This window comes from Phodopus roborovskii, unplaced genomic scaffold (assembly GCF_943737965.1).
Source record: "Phodopus roborovskii unplaced genomic scaffold, PHOROB, whole genome shotgun sequence".
In the NCBI taxonomy this organism is placed as follows: domain Eukaryota; kingdom Metazoa; phylum Chordata; class Mammalia; order Rodentia; family Cricetidae; genus Phodopus; species Phodopus roborovskii.
The window spans coordinates 222,574-234,297 of record NW_026126986.1 but is presented as its reverse complement, the minus strand read 5'-3'; positions in this window follow the sequence as shown (position 1 = coordinate 234,297).

The following is an 11,724-nucleotide window of genomic DNA, read 5'->3' as shown; positions in this document are numbered from 1 at the left end:
TACCCTGGATTCCATGGATATGAGTGTATATAGGAGCAGGGGAAGGCAATACAGATAGATATTGGAGGAGGTAGATTGAAGGAGGACAGATACAAGCCAAAAGGGACTTGGGTGTGCAATTTCAGGAGTTTTTGTGTGGGAAGGTGTTTTTACACACAATGATGTGGTGACCCATTCTGACTGTGGACACTTGTTGCTTTTACGTGTGTCTGACTCCCAGGTGGTAAAGGATGAAGGCACCTTGAGAGCATCCTGTAGAGAGACCTGGACTTTTGGGTGAAGTACCTGTACACAACAGGGGAGGATATATGCTGTAAAAATCTCATGATAAACTGTGAATTGTGTGTTTTCCCTAGGTGTCTAGTTTGAGTCTACTCAGACCACTTGAATCTCTTATGCCTATGCCAGGACACAGATAGGTGGATTTCTACATAAAATACAGAAAATCACATGAATGAGAGGGTATTGAGGATTTTGGAGAAAGGAAAGAGAAGTTTCCTAAGTAGAATGTGGTGAATGGTGCAGAGTGGACTGGTGGACTGGAGATAGATTGTAACAGACCTGAAAGTATCTAATAATGGTTGCCTGGTGTTGACTGAGAGATGGTTAGTTTGGAGAACTTGAGCCAGCCCCTGGTTGGAAAAGGGACATGTGTGTCCTTGGGTCCACATCTAGGAAATTGATCAGCTTGCTTCCTGGGTCAAGATCAATGATGTGCCATGCAGCTTGGTGGATTTTACTGTAGATGATGTGGAGCACCATTCCACCTGAACACTGATGGAGGGGTACCTAGGAAATGAAGACCAAGTTATAGCAGCCATTTTCCTTTCTCATCTTTACATCACAAAACTGGATCTCTCATGAATGCACACATCTACCTGCAATTGTGCTTGTGTCCATCCCTGACATACTTTATGCCAGGTAGAAAGGAAATGCCAAGCTTAGGGCCCTATTGAGGTGGCTTGTCCTCACCACTATGTTACCAGTACATCTTCCTATTTGCCCTGCAGTCTTGGACATCACAACTGCTTCCCTACGATCACTGTGTCATCCTGTGAGTCCATTTCTTAGCTATCAGGCTTGACTGGGAAGTTTTGTTTTCTCCAGTATAAAATGATTTAGCAGAACAAAGGCCAGCCTGGCAGCTGAGGTGATTATGGATGGCCATGGTTAAGTTGATAGCTTGTGGATCTCAGATGTTTTGGGGTGATTTGCCTTCAGAATACTTTTTTGGGCAGGTAAAGGCATCACTCAGGGCCCTGCTCCCACATACTTGCTTGTTAGGCTCCTCCCTTATGATACAGACTGGCATGAGGTTTCTGTAGGCTTCACTAAGGGTGATGTGCAGGCTTGACTGTAAGCCTACCTGTGTTCTGTCTTAAGGCCTTCTGAGGGATGGAAGGGTCCAGAAACAAGTTGTTTTAAGGTAGTGAAATGGTTGACACTGTGAGTGCTGTGAAAACTCTCCACCTCACCCTGTTCCTCCATGTAATTTGGTATTTATCTCTTGCAGCAGTCCATTTCAAGATAGATTTGATTGGTGGCTATTTTTCAGTATGATACAAAGGGATTTTGTCAGTGAATATGTTTGGTTTTTTTTGTTTGTTTGTTAGTTTTTAGTTGTTTTGGAAAGGCCTGAGGGAGTGCATACAAAAGTCTTGTGGAAGCTGCTTTTCTGGGTGCACTACTGCCATAAAACATAAGGTATTTTCAGAACATGCCAGAATGTCATGTTATTTTTCAGGCATGGTTGTAGGCTGCCTAGGGAGGAGCCTTCACTACTAGACCCACAGGACCTAAGCAGGTTTCCTGCATTCTCATTGGCACAAGAGATTACTTGGATTATGCATGGTCCAGGTGCTCTAGTCCACACACCATGGACTTAGCTTGATGTGCCCAATAAATACAGTCTCCAGAGCAGCCATATCAGGCAGAATCAGGGGACAAGTATACAAGTATACTGTGTCCTGGCCTACACAGTAGGATGGAATTGCCCCTTCTACTTCCTACAGATTGTGCACAGTACAACCTGCCATCCATTTTTTCCTGAACATCCCCAGCAGCACTCACAAATAACTTTAGGAAAGCACACTCTGTGCCCAGTATCTCGGTTTTATTCTGGATGTTAGGACCAGATTGCCATTTTGGAAAGATTTGTTCCATCCATAACTCCTTGACTACCATCCTCTCTTCTCATTTTCCAAGTCTTCTGTCTGGCTTTTCTTTACATTTTTTTTTTCACCTAGATCTGGGCTTCAGGTTTATTTTGGTTAATGAAAAACTGTTAGAAAAAGTTTCTGATAGAAAGTACAACCCCTGAACTTTTGAAGTGTTTGGAGAGGTGTTATGAGTAAGTTTTCCTTGCCAGCCTGGGCCCAAATAACACACAGAGAAGCTGCATCAGATATAAATGCTGTTGATCTGTTACTAGTTTTTTATAAGCTAGCTCTGTCTTAAATATTAACCCATTTCTATTAACCTAAATACTTCCATGTGGTCTTATCTTACTGGAGAGTGGGGCTGGCCTTCTTCTCTCTCTGTCCTCCATCTTGGATCTCATCCCTACTACTTCCTCTCTCCTCCTAGTCTCCTAGTGCTGCCTATCTTGCTTTCCTATTGGCCAACAGTGCTTTAATCATTAAGAGAAACATATTTACAGAATGACATATCCCATCAGAGAGGTGCCACACTCATGATAATATGCAACTTGGTATGGAGTTCCAGGCAGGGAATATGAGTAGAAGCATCCAGAGTAGAGTGTGGAATGAGAGCATCTGAAAGATTCCAGGCAGAGTTGTAGGTCCCATCAAGGTCAGTCCAGGATTCCTTGACCCTACCACACCAACAGGATTCCTCCACAATGCAGGGCACCAATGCAGGTGTCATGTCCTGAGTTTTCCTATCTACCTCACCTGGCCTCAAACCTGGGAAGAACACCCAAGATCATATGTTGACAACTGTTGCCCTGCTTATCTTTTTCCAGGTATCATCTCAGTTGTTACTACACTAAAAGAAGTTTCTTAAATTGAAAGACTACAAAATCTGGGAAGTCAATAACTCTCTCTCTCTCTCTCTCTCTCTCTATATATATATATATATATATATATATATATATATATATATATATATATATATATATATATATATATGTATATATATGGTATGGTGTCTGGGATTCTTCTCTGTTTCCTAGACAGGAAGTTCTGGGAGAGCCCATTAGCAGTCCCAGAGCAATAATTGTGTATACTTTGTGGTGGTGTGGAAAGGGCTTGAAGGGACTGACAAGTTGGCATTTATATGAAGCCTTCCAGTGTACCATGCTTCAGCTCCATCTAATGTGGCCACAATGTCTGTTGTGAATTTTTCTGTGCTTCTGTGTGTGTTTGTGTATGTATGTATGTAAGTATGTGTGTGTTTGTGTGTGCATTGTATGTAGCTGTGGCTTGCTGGTTGAAAACATTTGGTGGAAAACATATAAAAGTTTTCATTGGCCTAATTAGTAGTGGCCAGTCTGGCAGAGAGTGCCTTACACACCCTGGACCTTCCGAGCTCACCATTATTAGTCTCAGAACTGACTCCTCCAGGAGGCTGGTAGAATGTCCGAGATGCAAGAGAATAGACAGTGTTATCTCCAGGAGGCAGGGAGGTAGTCTTCTTCTTGCAGCCATCTTGGATGATCTTATCAGTATGGAGGATGCCCCATTCAATCTTTCCATGTTCATGGGGGAATGACAGCTTGTTGGGACTAAAAAAGAATTTTTCTACTGAATATTGGCTATCATCTGAATACAGACAGACATAGTTTCATTGGATGCCATGCATGTAAGTGAAAATAGGAGCCAGGGGTAGAGGGATACACAGATAGCTGTGAAACAGAACATGTACATGGATAGAAGAAATGAGATGTGGGGTGAAGACATGTGTGTTTGGTATTAATGTCATGGTCTTTTAGCATGCAGGTTGGTGGACCAAACCATTCTATTTATAGACACTTTTTTTCTGTTACATTGATATGAGACCCTGGGTGGAAAGCATAATGGCATCTTGCGGGTTTCCTGTGAGTAGACATGGAATTTACCTGAGGAAAATATTGTTGGTCTTGTGCTGTAGGAATCCTTGTGTGACAATCAAGAATTGGGTATTTTCCCCAAGTGTCTATGTTGACTGACCTCTGTCAATTTTAAACTCTTCAGAGAGCTCTGAGTACCCTGCGTTCCTAGACCTTGCCATAGGTAGATTGGTGTCTACAGAGGATACAGTATGTTCCTTGTCCAAATGTAACTTTTGGACTGTAGGAAATAGAAGTTTCCTTAATGGACCATAAAAGAAGTTGCAATATGTCAGGATGTGGAAGAAGACATATTGTGACACTGGTAATACATTGATTAAGATTTATTAAAGCAATTTTAGATCAAATTACCAAAGCAGCCATACTGGATATCTTTACAAGCTATGTGGTGGTGGAACATATCTTTAGTATAAGGACTCCAGATTAAGAAAAAGAGGAATCTTTTCAAGGTGACAGCTACACAGACTTCAGGAAATTTATCCACTCTTAAATACCCAGGATTGGTCCAACAACCCCGCCAAATGCCTGGAAGTAGCTGGGTCTGCTCTGAGCACACTGGATACACATATCCATGCGGGACAACGCTAAGACCACACATGCCTGATCTTTGACACCACAGATAGCCCTGTGATGATAGAGAGACCTCAAAGAGAGGTTGGATCAACCAGAGTTACAGACATTGAAATCCTGGCCCACCTACACCCAACAGGATAGTAGGATAGACAAAGAGAAACCCCACATACACAAACTGGAAGAAGCAATTGGAAGACAGCAATACAGAAAAGCACCCAACAGTAGAAAGACAAACATTACAACACCAGAATCAAGGGAACCTGCATCAAGTAGACCTGACAAAACAAAGCAGAAGAACAAGGTTAGAACAAGTTAAAACATAAATTCATAAACATGATAGAGGCCCTCAAAGAGGAAATGAGACAGTCCCTTAAATAAATGGAAGAAAACACAAACAAAATATTGGAACAAATAGTAGAAGCTCCAACACCCGGAACAAGGGTTGGCCTTGTTTCCCCCTGCTCCTGTGTCCTGTCCCCACCGAGAGCAACCTTGGAGCTCTGATACCCAACCATCCACACCATGATCCTGCCCCCCCTAACCTGTGGCCTACCCTGCCCACTGTCCCACCACTCTGGTTGAGCACTAGGAAAAAGGTTGGTGCCAACAGTCCACCCTACTTCAGGAGACATCTAGGAGCAACTCTGAACATAGGAGACCTGCCTATCCATGTGGGACCAACTGTAATTTACACCTGCCTGGTCTCTGACCCCCACATCCAATCCTCTGATGGAGTCCCAGAACCCTCCCAGAGATCCATTTATCTCTGCAAGTCCACTCTGAGTTCTGGCTGCCACAATGCTTGACCCTCAATGCAGGGTCTCTGCTAAAGAGACCTCAGGTAGAGAGTGCAAGGTCCCACTGAGATCCGACTGTGGGTGCAGAAACATCCCGAGTATCAACCCAGTCTTTGTCCTCTTCAACCAGCCATTGGTTAGAGGAGAGAATGGGCTGAATTGGGGTGGCCTTCACACTACAACATTCCCCCCTCCCAGAACTCCCTGGGTTGGCCCCGGATATCCCTGCTCTTGTGTGCTGTCCCCATCAAGAACACCCTTGGACCTCTGATATACCCCCACCCATACCCACTGAAAGACTGCCCCCCCTACCCTATGAACTACCCTGCCCACTGTTTCACTGCTCTGGTTGAGCACTTGAACAAAGGGTGGAGCTAACATTCAACAGTACTTTGGGGGACTTATTGGAGCGAATCTGAACCTAGGAGATTTGTCTATCCATGAGGGACCACCTGTAATTCCCACCTGCTTGGACTCTGACCTCCAACTCCAGAACTCTGCTGCAGTTCTGGGCCCAACTCAGAGATCTTCCTATCCTTGAGAGAACACTCTGAGTTCCTAAAGGCATATTCTACATGATCCTCATCCCTGACCCCATCCTTTGGCCCCTATCTACAGAGAGATGTCCTAGAGAGCTTGGACCACACAGAGCTACATATATTGAACCCCTGACCCAATTAAGCCCACAGGGAAGTACCATAAGGAGAGGGGGAGACCCCAACAACACCTACTGGAATTAGCTATGGGAAAACAGCAATACAAGAAAACACTTAACAACAGAAAGACAAGCATGACACCACCAGAATCTAGGGAATCTACTCCAACTAGAATGGGACACAACAACAAAACCGAGGAAGCAGAAGGGAACGACTTAAAAATTAACATCATAAAAACGATAGAGGCCCTCAAAGAAGATGTGAAAAAATCCCCTAAAGAAATGGAAGAAAAAAACAAACAAAAAAGTGGAAGAAATGAAAAAATTCCTTAAGGAACGTAAGGAAAGTACAGAAGGACAAGAAAGCACAATTAAGCAGATGAAGGAAATGGTTCAAGACTTGAAAACTGAAATAGAGAATATAAAGGCAAAACAAACCAAAGGAATGCTGGAAATAGAAAAACTGTGCAAAAAATCAGGAACTACAGACACAAGCATAACCAACAGAATTCAGGAAATGGAAGAGAGAGTCTCAGGCACAGGAGATAAACTAATAAACTAGAGATTTAGTGACCAAAAAAAAAATCATAAATCCAACTAATCCTTAAAACAAAACATCCAGGAAATGTGGGACACCGTGAAAAGGCCAAACCTAAGAATAATGCCTATCTATGCTTTAGAGGCAGGTAAGCAAGCACAGCTCAAAGGTGCCAAAAACATATTCAACAAAATCATCGAGGAAACCTTTCCAAATCTGAAAAAGGACATGCCCATGAAAGTACCAGAAGCATACCGAACACCAAATGCGCTGGACCAAAGAAAAAAGACCCCTCAATATATAGTAATCAAAAAACCTAGCATACAGAATATAGGAGGAATATTAAGATCAGTGAAGGAAAAAGGACAGGGAACATATAAAAAGTACCTATCAAAAGTACAATTGACTTCTCCATGGAAACCCTCAAGGCCAGAAGGTCCTGGATAGATATTCTACAAGTATTAAGAGAACACAGATATCAGTCCGGGCTACTATACCCAGCAAAACTCTTAATCACTATAGATGGAGAAAACAAGATATTTAATGACAAAACAAGATTTTTCCAATACATATCTACAAATCCAGCCCTGCAGAAAATAATGAAAGGAAAATTCCAACCCAAGGAAGGTAACTAGGGCCGCGAAAATGTAGGCAACTGATAATATTACTACACCAGAAACCAAGGGTAAAGCAGAACTAATATATTCACAATACCACTGCCAACAACAAACATATAACAAACAATCATCAACAATCAATGGTCTTTACTCATCCTCAACATTAATGGTCTTAACTCACCTATAAAATTCAACAACAACACAAACAGCAGAAAACCATCAAACTCATGGAAACTGAATCAATTGCACCACACCTTCTTCAGAGAAATAATAAAGAAATTAAGGCCTTTCTAATATTTAAGGAGAATGAGGACACGGCATCCTTGGATTTATGTGACACTTTGGAAGCAGTGCAACAAGGGAAATTCATTGCACTAACTGCCCTTATGAAGAAAACAGAATAGTCACAGAAGAGAATTAACAGCACAACTGAAAGCCTTAGAACAGAGAGAAGCAAACAACCCCGTAGGAGTACATGCCAGGAAATAAATAACTTGAGGTCTGAAATCAACAAAATACAAACCAGAGAAACAATACAAAAAATAAATGCAGGAAAGAGTTGGTATTTTTTGAGAAAATCAACAAGATAGACAAAACTATATCAAAACTAATGAAAAATCAGAAAGAAAACCTGCAAATGAAGAAAATCATAAACGAAAAGGGGAACATAACAACGGACACAGAGGAAATCCAGACAATTTTCAGGTCATACATTGAAAATCAGTATTCCACAAAAATTGAAAATTCAAAGGAAATGGACAAATTTCTGGATAACTGTCACTTACCAAAATTAAATCAAGTGTAGGCAAACAACTTAAATACACCTATAACCCAAAATTAAATAGAAGCAGTCATCGAAAGCCTTCCAACCAAAAGATGTCCAGGGCCAGATGTATTCAGTGAAGAATTCTACCAAACATTCAAGGAAGAACTAATACCACTACTCAAACTGTTCAACAAAATAGAAACTGAAGTTTCATTGCCATTCTCATTTTATGAGGTCATATTAACCTTGGTAGCCAAGCCTCACAAAGACAAAACTAAGAAAGGAAACTACAGACAAATATCCCTGATGAACATCGATGCAAAAATACTCAATAAAATACTAGCAAACCGAATTCAAGAATACATCAGAGAAATCATCCACCATGACCAAGTAGGCTTCATTCCTGGATTGCAGGAATGGTTTAACATATGAAAATCTATCAATGTGATCCACCATATAAACAAACTGAAAAAGAAAAACCATATGATTATCTCCCTAGATGCTGAAAAACCCTTCGACAAAATTCAACACCCTTTCATTATAAATGTCTTGGAGAGATCAGGGATAACAGGAACATGCCTAAACATAATAAGAACAATATACAGCAAACAAACTGCCGACATCAAACAGAATGGAGAGAAACTTAAGCTGATTCCTCTAAAATCAGGAACAAGACAGGCTGTCCTCTCTCTCCATATCTCTTCCATATTGTACTTGAAATTCTAGCTAAAGCTATAAGACAACAAAAGGAGATCAAGGGGATCCAAGTTGGAAAAGAAGAAATAAACTGCCTCTATTTGCAGATGATATGATGGTTTACATAAGCGACCCAATAAACTCTACCAGGGAATTCCTACAGCTGGGAAGCACCTTCAGCAAACTAGCAGGATACAAGATAAACTAAAAAAAAATCAGTAGCCCTAATTTTTCAGATGACAAATAGACAGAGAAAGAATTCAGACAAACATCTCCCTTTAAAATAGCCACAAGCAACATACAGTATCTTGGGGTAATACCCAACAAGTAAAAGGCCTATATAACAAGAACTTTGTGGCTCTAGAAAAGAAATTAAAGAAAATACCAGAAAATGCAAGGATCTCCCATGCTTTTGGATAGGTAGGATAAACATAGTAAAAATGGCAATCTTGCCAAAAGCCATTTACAGATTCAATGCAATCCCCATTAAAATCCCACCACAATTCTTCACTGACCTTGAAAGGATAATAATCAACTTTATATGAAAAAACAAAAGACCCTGGACAGTCAAAACAACCCTACAAAATAAAAGAACTTCAGGAAGCATCACCATTCCTGACTTTCAGCTCTACTACAGAGCGATAGTACTGAAAACAGCCTGGTATTGACACTACAATATGCAGGTAGACCAACGGAATCGAATTGAAAATCATGATATTAACCCACACACATATGAACACACATTCGACAAAACAGCTAAATTTATACAATGGGGCAAGGACAGCATCTTTAGCAAATGGTTCTGGCACAATTGTTTGAGCGTGTGTAAAAGACTGCAGTTAGACCCATGTCTGTCACCATGCACAAAACTCAAGTCCAAATGGATCAAAGACTTCAACATCAATTCAGTCATATTGAACTTCTTAGAAGAGAAAGGAGGAGGTGCACTTGAACAAATTGGTATAAGATTCTGCTTCCTGAACATAACTCCAGGACCACAGACACTGAGAGCAACAATTAATAAATCGGGACCTTTTCAAACATAAGATTCTGTAAGGCAAAGGACACAGTCGAGAAGACCAAATGGCATCCCACAGTGTGGGAAAAGTTTTTCACCAATCATATAACCGACAAAGGACTGAGCTCCAAAATATACAAAGAACTCAAGAAACTATTCAACAAAATACCAAATAACCTTATTAAAAATGGGGTACAGAACTGAAAAAAAAATTCTCAATAGAGGAAATCAAAAAGGCTGATAGATACTTAAGAAAGTGTGCCACTTCCTTAGCTATCAGGGGAATGGATATCAAAACAATTTTGAGATACCATCTTTTTCTTGCCTGAATGGCTAAATTTAGAAACACCAATGACAACTCATGCTGGAGAGGATGTGGAGAAAGGGGAACACTCCTCCACTGCTGGTGAGATTGCAAACTCGTATAGCCATTTTGGAGATCAGTGTGGTGGTTAATCAGGAAAATGGGAATTAGTTTACCAGAGGACCCGGCAATCCCCCTCTTAGGCATACACCAAAATGATCCACATTCACGCAATAAATAAATCTGTTCAACTATGTTCATAGCAGCACTATTTGATATAGCAAGTACCTGGAAGCCACCTAGATCCCTCTCAATTGAAGAATGGATAATGAAGATGTGGCTCATCTACACAATGGAATACTACTCTCCAGAAAAAAAAAAATAATGGAATCTTGAAATTCGCAGGCAAGTGGATGGCACTTGAAGAAACCATCCTGAATGAGGTAACCCAGTCACAAAAAGAGGAACACAGTATGTACTCACTCATATATGGATTTTAGACCTAGAGCAAAGGATCACCAGCCTATAATTCACACCACCAGAAAAACTAGAATAGAATGTGTATTCTAAGAGATTCATATAAAGTCCCTCACAGAAGCAGGAAGGGGCAAGTCCCCCAGAGCACAGGCAAAGTGGGGGAGCAGTGAATGGAGAGAGAAGAAGGAGTAAGTGAGGGGGAGTAGAGTAAAACCCGTGGACTAGGAAGATTGAGTTCGGTTATTAATAGAAGACAGGAGAGAGAGAGAAAGAGAGAGAGAGAGAGCGAAAGAGAGAGCAAGAGAGAGAGAGAGAGAACATAAAAGAGGAAGCCAATATTGGATTGAAGAGAAAATTGAACACAAAGAAAGGTCTAGATACCTACAAGACTGTTGCCAACTAACCATTTGAGCATCCGTGGAAAGGCTAACAAAAGTGCCCTTCCAGTATAGTGAGATCAACAACTAACTTATCCATGGAGCCCTCATCTAATACCTGTTGGAAACAGGAGCAAACACCCATACATAAACACTGAGTCAAACTAGAACCCAGATGCAGATGGAGAGGACAAGACCAGGCTGCAGAAACACATAGAGACAGCCTACCTGAACAAGGAGGAGCTAACGGGACTGACACAGGACCCCCTGAATATGGGTCTCAGCAAGAAGGACTGAGCAGTCTTAGGGAGCTCAGAGAATGGAGCAAGGGTGTATCCCTCTTGCACAAAAGGAACTTGCTAACACATCCCCCATGGAGAGATAACTGCCTTAACATAGAGACAGGATAGTAGGACTAGTCCCTACTTTAAATGACCTGTGAGATATACAAGACCCCAACTGGATGGCATTCTTTTACATATGGAAATGGGGTGGAGGGCGGGAGAGGAGGGTCCTCAGGCTGCATGTGAGAGGACAGAGAGTGTTAAAGGGAGGGAAAGAGGCAGGGAGGGAGGAATGGGGAGAGAGGGACAGTGAACTGGGATCTACATGTAAAAAAATAAATTTTTAAAAAAGGGGGTTTTATTTTTGCTAAATCCCCTTAAACCTACAAGGGGTCTGGGAGTAACCACTCTCATGATCATATGTAAGTTGTTTTTTTATTGTTGTTGGTAAGGATCACAAGACCCAGTGTTGTGACTTCCGTTGAATCAAATAGAAATTCCCAGAGTTCTGTGTGAATAGACTTGTCAACAAATGAGCCCAAGCAGACCTGTA